This window comes from Trachypithecus francoisi, unplaced genomic scaffold, assembly GCF_009764315.1.
Source record: "Trachypithecus francoisi isolate TF-2019V2 unplaced genomic scaffold, Tfra_2.0 Lachesis_group0, whole genome shotgun sequence".
Taxonomy (NCBI): domain Eukaryota; kingdom Metazoa; phylum Chordata; class Mammalia; order Primates; family Cercopithecidae; genus Trachypithecus; species Trachypithecus francoisi.
Genome location: NW_022681453.1, coordinates 115,602,923 through 115,611,371, shown reverse-complemented (window position 1 = coordinate 115,611,371; position 8,449 = coordinate 115,602,923).

The following is an 8,449-nucleotide window of genomic DNA, read 5'->3' as shown; positions in this document are numbered from 1 at the left end:
TCTATCATCCTACCTTATTTTATTTCTTTTAGGGCACTCATTAGTCTCTAATATTATCTAGTTGCATTATTGTCTCATATGTACATTTTTTGTCTTTCTGTACAAGAATGTGTGCTCCGTGAGGAAAATGTCTTATTTATTGTGGGCTATTGCCTGACCTGGCGTAGTTACCCAATGGGTGAAGGAGAGAGCAAATTATTGAGTTTATCTAAACTCTCTAGCCAGAATGAAGCTCAGGAAAGATTCCACAGTCTCTGTCTACTACAACCAACTCAGAGTCCATGAATTTTCATTCACTTGTTTCCACAGTTGCTTTAATTTTATGAGAGCCCTACATTCATTTAGTTTTTATTAGTACCTAGAAAGATAACTGAACACATTCTAGATGCTTGGCCAATATTAATAGAATTGGAATCTTAATATTTTATTTTCAGCAAGTTGAGCAACCATAAACTTGCCATATACTTTATTAACTCTACTAAAAAAGTCAAGCTTGTAAACACAAAAAGAAAATATAGTGATAACACTCCCCCCATGTTTCATGTCAGCAAGATACTTTTCTATAATTCCTGAAATATGAAGGCTAAGCAAGCTGAAAGTTAAAAATAACACTTGGAATTTTTAAAGGAATATATTTCAAAGAGTTTTTACATACCACTGCACTGTATCTGTTCACATAGAATTTAAGGAAGTGTTCTTACATTCCCTTTTCCAGGCAGAATCAATGTTAGGTGACTCATCCAAAGTGAAGGAAGCACCCTGTGCTTCTTGTCCCCCACCCCACTCACAACCCTTCCCTCCTCATCTCCTGCATCTTTACCTTCCTGTCTATTCACTTTTTGAATGTCTTTGCTCTTTTTGGTTCCCTTTAGATTTTCTTAAAAATGGGATTGGAGGTCTTTTTTTCAACATATTGTTTAAAAGCACACACAAACAAAAGACACGGCAGTGAGAAGAGGGTGATGTTTGGGGAATAGAAAAGAAAGGGAATAGGGAGAGATTGTGGTAAAAATCGGGAGATCCTCAGAAATTCAAGGAACCTTTTTACCAAAGAGGGCAAAGGCCAGTGCTAGATGAATAACTCCTTTTCAGTGTTAGCCAGAAGGAAGATTGTGAATGACTAGTACATTTACTCACCATTATGGCAGTGCTCCCTCTATTGTATAACCGGAACCTCCATATCCTATTTCTAAGCTATCCTGTGAACCACACAGTTGAGGTCATTTAAATGCTCTCGCTATCAAGTACAATTTCATGGGCTGCTAAAGACTATATTTTCAGATGTGATGGATAAAACATAGTCATTTACTTCCCTTTGTGCTCTCATGTCTCCATGACATCATTTTTTATTTTTCTGTGAAGGATAAAATACACTCTTAAGGGTGATAGGGTTGTGGCCAACTAATAAGAGTAGCAAGGATGCCTGTTCTGATTCCACAAATGAGGAAGCATTAAGTACAAGAAAAGGGCAAACACCTAAGGAGATTCAGGCCATTGGTGGTGGGAGGGGCTCTAAGCTGACTCACTGGACTGTGTTGCCTGCACCCACTGCCACAGCCTAACACTTAATTCCCACAAGTAGAAGCAGGGAGAAAATTACAAAACACTGAAATGTGGTTCCCCAAAGATATCTTGTAGACATTTTGTTCCTCCTTGTATGGAAGGGTTAAGTGATAGGAGGAATGGGCCTCAAATGTTTGAGAAAATGCTATATAGAGCCAAGTGTGAATAATTAGAGAAAGAGCTTCTTTTTCTTCTTTTTAGATGAAAAGCTGTGGGGGCTCTATGTATTGGTGTATGGAATACCTTCCCAGTTCCAGCTACATCATTCGTGGGCAAAGTGCAGAGCCTCAGTTGGACATCTTAAGATGGAAATGACATCTGTATATCTTGCACTTTTATTTTGAGATCTAGTCTATTACTAGCTTTGTAAAAAATATTTAGTAGTTGATAATTTTATAAATTATAGAAGTAATTTACACATAGTTTAAAAAGATACTTGCTAGTAGTTTATACTGAGAAACATAGTATTCTTTTCCAAATCTGTAGTAACTGGAACTTTCTTCTGTAATTAATTTTATTATTATATCCTCAGCTATACAGAAGGCATATTAAGTAAAGGCCCTTCTGAAAGATATCATATTAATTAAGGATTAAATATGGGCCTGTGTAAGAATATGGCCATTTAGAACATCTAGAAAAAGTGAAATAGGTTGAATGTCAGGTCACTGGCCTGTTCGTGGGTAAAAGGGTAGGGGGACTTCCATTTTTTTCCTAAAAATAAAAGCTGTTTACATTATAAACTATGAAAATCCATTTCAGTTTATTTAAAAAAATGCTAGTTACATTAGCTGCATGTAGACAAAATCTCCATATACCTTGGTAGGTCATTGTTTTGTATTTTTCTTTCATATTGTTATGAAAATATAGACTCACAAATTATATTTTATTAAGCCATGTTTTCATTGCAACTCACTGCATAAGAATTAAATTTTAAACACCTCACAAATTCACCAAACTTACTCTTAAGATTATCTGAGGATTTTCTTCTTCTAACATAGAAGTAGCTTTTTGTGATTTTACTAATTTAAAAAGTAACATGTTAATTGTTAAACAAAATAAAGCAAACAAACAATAAAAAAAATTCAGAATCTACAAGAAGTTCTAAAAAAGAACAAAAAGAAAATCCTCTGTAAGATGGTTACCCAGACATAATTGCTATTTTGGTGTATATCATCCAAATATTTTTCTATGCAGTCATTTGCAATTTTTTCCTAAGTGGAATTATACTATATATAATGTTTTCAACTTTAAGTTAAAATGTTCCATGGCTTTCAATGTCAATAAGTATATGTTTATAATATTTAATGGCTTTCCTAATACCCCATTTGTGTGATTATACTTTAATTAATTCAACAAATTCTTCTTCTTTGACATAATTTAAGTTTTTACTTTCCCAATTATTTTTACTTTAAAATCTATACTCTTAGTAGTCTGATTGTTACCACAGAATAAATTCCTAGCAGTGAAATTATTAGGTTAAAAATGTTAAAAATTCACATAAAAAATTTTTAAATGTATATTGAGTATATAATTCTACTCTTGTGAATTGCTTGTTCATAGCCTTTGCCTACTTTTCTACTCTTCGTTTATCTTTCTTTCAGACTGACTCCTCATAGTACTTCATATATTAAGGCTATTGCGAGTCATTTTGCAAATTCATGATTTTAAAATTCATTTTGTAAAATTATGATATCCAAGATTCCAAGTAAAAAATGGCCAAGTTTGTATGAGCAGAAAAGGGCAGGGGCATATAAAGAAATAGGTATGGACTTTTGAGAAAGATTCAGGGTATTCCTACATAGTACTTAAAATAGTAGCTAAATTACAACATAAAAGGATAGAATTTGACATTTTAAAAATGTCATATAGTTAACATTGTAAAATATTGGCCATACTTTAGAAAGAGACGCTGGAATCTTCTGTGGGACTTAGTAAGTGGGACACATACCTTTTGGCTTGCATAATCCACAGGGATGTGTTGGATGGCCTCTCAATACGTCCTTTTGTCCAGGGTGACTATTGTTTTCCATTTTCACACATGAACCTGAGGTTCCTAAAAGCTCTAATTCAAGATTCTTTTCAGTTAATCTACTGATATTCTCTATATTGTCGTTCTTATATTGTTTTTTTTTTAAAGATTCTAAACCGCATTGCTAAGTTTAAGAACAAATATAAGTAGTTTTTTTTTTTATTATTCATTTCTTCCTAATAGCAAAAAGTACACACACATAAGTGTGACTATGAGTCATCTTCCTAAGCTTTAATTTCTTACTGCTCTCTTGTGGCCATTCAAATGAACTGTCCAGATGCTTTTTTTTTTTTTTTTTTTTTTTTTTTTTTTTAAACAGATCCTATAATACTAATAGGAAAAAATTTTTCAAGCAGAGTTGTTCAATTTTGTTCGTGTAGCAAATTTAGAGTCTTTGACATTTGAACATTAAGGCCATAAAATAATTAATTTTATTATTAAACACTGGGATAGGGTTGCAAAATAAGAAAGGCCTATAAGCTTCTGCTTGTTTTTTTAGTAAAACCAACCACAGTGTTATTCATCTATGGAATCATCAAGACGCTGAAGTCTGAAATATTTCTGGCCATTCTGAAGGTAAAATAATGCAATTCCCAGCTTCTTCCCTTGCTGTGGTTTTAAGAGTATCAGTAGGTGGCGGGTACGGAGGCTCATGCCTGTAGTCCTAGTACTGTGGGAGGCCAAGGCAGGTGGATCACCTGAGGTCAGGCGTTTGAGACCAACCTGGCCAACATGTTGAAACTCCGTGTCTACTAAAAATATAACAATTAGCTGGGCATGGTGTCATATGCCTGTCATCCCAGTTACCCAGGAGGCTGAGGCTGGAACCTGAAAGGTGGAGGCTGCAGTGAGCCGAGATCTTGCCACTGCACTCCAACCTGAGTGATGAAGCAAGAATCCATCTCAAAAAAAAAAAAAGAATATCAGTAGGGTCTAAGTTTAGTCATCATAACTTAAAACAGCTTCTTTTTAGGGAAGAAAAGAATTCAAATAATGGCTATACATTAGAGCACAAATAAGATATAGCTAAACATTTATTCTATTGCCTTTTGTTCATGTAATACTGCCTGTAAGTAGAGAGAACCCCAGAATTGTAGTATCAGCAATGTTAAGAAGACAAAATGAATTAAATGCTTTATTCTTCCAGTCCTGAGTATCAGTCATGCAAACTGTGTTGTTCTCTAACATCTCTCATTCATTTGACCTCAATTTTGTGACTACAGGTATTAAAAATAGCAGCTTTTAAGCACAGTTAGTATTATAGCTACCCTGCCATAATTAGCATATGTATATTTGTATAGTCAGCCCTCCTGTAAGATGAGGTCCATGTTAGGCATTATGCTATAGATATAGAGCTGAACTCAGAGGGTCTAGGATTAAGTTCCTTCAACTAATGTATACTGGAGCAGCATTTATGTGCCAGGTCCTGTTATACTATAGTAATCACCCTCCCCCAGAGACATAGCCTCATAGAATTTGTAGTCTATGGTATAAGACAGACAGAATCAAAAAAGAACATGAAGGAATGTGAAACTACAACAATGAAAAGTGCTATGAAAAAGGATATCAGAGTGGGGGAAATCAGATGAGGCTTTTCTGAGGCTGTGATGATACAGCCAAGATGTCAAGATGAGTAGAAAGAGGAGGGAAAGAGGGGAAAGACCAATATATGCAAAGGCCTTACACTGAGAGAGAGTAAGAAACTTTTAGTAAAAGGAAGCTATGGTCAATGACTCTGCAGTAAGAAAGCAAGAGGAAATGTGGGATGATTTAAACTTGATATATGTGTGTTTCGTGAGCTCAAGCAGTTAGTTTGCCTTTATTATATTAGTATAAGAAAGTTATCAAAATGCTCTAAATAAGTGATGATAGGCTCTCCTTCTGTTTGTAAAGATTATTCTGATTGATATGTGGGAAGGAGATAGACAGGAGTCAGAGTGATGAGAAGAGAGCCCTTTGAAAGGTATTGCAATAGTCCAAGTGAAAGATAATGGTAGCATTGACTGGAATGAGGAATATGTGAATAAAAGGATATAGAAAGCCTAAACTTTAGGACTTAGGGATGGATTGGATATTAGGGGTCAATGCGACAGAAGTGGCAGAGCTAATTCCTGGATTTATAGCTTCATAACACACTGAATGCTGTTAATATGTACTAATAGGGGAATACCACAGGTGACCAGTTTAGGGAGAAAGGGTGAGTTTAAGTTGTATATGAGACAGTCAAGTGGAGATGCCAAGAAGAAGGCAGTTTGATATGTCAATCAAGAATTCAGAGGAAGACTCTGTCACAGAAAAATATTTGAGCAAACTTGGTCTTTTTTTTTATCTTTACAATTTTTTGGATAAAAGGAGTACATGTGCAGGTTTGTAATGTGAGTAAACTGTGTGTTGTGGGGGTTTGGTATAGAGATTAGTTTGCCCACCAGGTAATAAGTATAGTACCTGATAGGTAATTTTTTTGATCCTTTTCCTCCTCCCACCCTCTACTCTCAAGTAAACTCCAGTACCTATTGTTTCCTTCTTTGTGTCCATATGTACTCAATGCTTAGATCGCACTTATAAGTGAGAACATGTAATGGTTAGTTTTCTATTCCTGTGTTAATTTGCTTAGGATCATGGCCTCTAGCTCCATCCATGTTGTGGCAAAGGACATGATCTCATTCTTTTTAATGGCTGTGTAGTATTCCGTTGTGCATATCTATCACATTTTCTTTATCTAGTCCACTGTTGATGGGCATTTAGGTTGATTCTATGTCTTTGCTATTGTAAATAGTGCTTCAATGAACATATGCGTGCATGTGTCTTTATGACAGAATGATTTGTATTCTTCTGGGCACATACCCAGGGATGGGATTGTTGGGTTGAATTGTAGTTGTTTTAAGCTGTTTGAGAAATCTCCAAATTGCTTTTCACAGTGATTGAACTAGTTTACATTCTCATCAGCAGTGTATAAATGTTCTCTTTTCTCTACAACCTCACCGGCATCTGTTATTTTGTGACTTTTAATAATAGCTATTCTGACTGGTATGAGATAGTATCTCATTGTGGTTTTGATCTGCATTTTTCTGATGATTTGTGATTATAATTTCTTTCATATGCTTATTGTCCATGTGTATGTCTTCTTTTTAGAAGTGACTGTTCATGCCCTTTTGCCCACTTTTTATTAAAGTTGTTCATTTTTTGCTTGTTAATTTAAGTTTCTTATAGAATCTGGATATTATACCTTTGTAGGATAAATAGTTTGCAAATATTTTCTCTCATTTTGTAGGTTGTCTGTTTATTCTGTTAATTTATTTTATTTTTATTTTTTTGTGGTGCAGAAGATCTTTAGATTAGTTTGGTCCTATTTGTCAATTTTTGTTTTTGTTGCAATTGCTTTTAGTGGCTTTATCATGAAATCTCTTCCAAGGCCTGTGTCCAGAATGGTACTTCCTAGGTTTTCTTCTAGGATTTTTACAGTTTAGAGCTTAACATTTAAGTCTTTAATCCATCTTGAGTTGATTTTTGTTTATGGTGAAAAGAAGGGGTCCTGTTCCAATCTTCTGCATCTGGCTAGCCAGTTATTCTAGAAATCAATGGAAGACTGGGATCAAAGAAGAAAAAAATTATTAACATGCAAGCAGTTTAGGCAATAATAAATAACATCTACTATCTATAGCATCTAATGTTTCAGACATTTTCTCAGGGCTTTGCATATATTAACTCATTGAATCCTCCCACTGATACTATGATGTAAAATTATTATTATCCCCATTCTATGCATGAAGAAAGTGAAGTACAGAAAGGTAAAGTGCCTTTCTCGAGATCACGCAACTAGTAAATAGAGGAGTTATGTTTCAAATCAAGGTAGTTTGACTTCAGAGTTCCATGTTTTTCTTTACCACTATGCTGTTCTGCCTCTTGAGATAAAGAGAAAAATATATTTTTTACTTTACCAACATTGAGGTCAGTCATGACCTTAACGAAAGTTGTTTGAGTGAAAAGACAAAGCCAACAGCCACGCTAGAGTGAACTGTAGAGCCTAGGAGATGAGAAGACGAACGTCGTATTTAGATACAGCTATACAAACAGCTTTCAAAAAGCATGGCTCTTAGAAATGTAGCTTCGATCGGGCCCAAGACAGAGTTGTGCCAGGAGAACTCCTCTGAGGTCAGGGCTAGGAAGACTCCAAAGACTCAGGTCATCATGCAGTGGATATGAGGGAGGGATTCTGAAATGCACCAGCCACTTAGTTCTCTTTTAGAATGGACAAAAGCATTGTATTGCCTCTGATACTAAATTTTTGAGGAAAGCCAGGCACAGTAGCTCACATCTGTAATCCCAGCACTTTGGGAGGCCGAGGCAGACAGGTCACCTGAGGTCAGGAGTTGGAGATGATCCTGGCTAACATGGTGGTGAAACCCTGTTTATACTAAAAAATACAAAAGAATTAGCTGGGCATGGTGGCGGTGCCTGTAATCCCAGCTACTCTGGAGGCTGAGGCAGGAGAATTGCTTGAACTTGGGAGGCAGAGGTTGCAGTAAGCTGAGATCACACCATTGCACTCCAGCTTGGACAACAAGAGCAAAATTCCATCTCAAAAAAAAAAAAAAAAGATTTTTCTTTGAGGTCAAAATCTATTTTACTCATCTCATTATCACTTCCATTCCCAATCCCAAGCGTTTATTACAGTGCTTTATTTATATTGAGAGCAATGTGGTGGTGCAGAAAGTTCCTCTTTACTGGCCTATCTTTGGACAAATCTCAATCTCCTGGTTCTTCAGCTATGAAAAATGAGAAACATCCCCCTCTCAGTATTGTGTGTAGGATTAAGAACAAAAATACTTGGCCAGGTGTAGTGGCTCATGCCTGTAA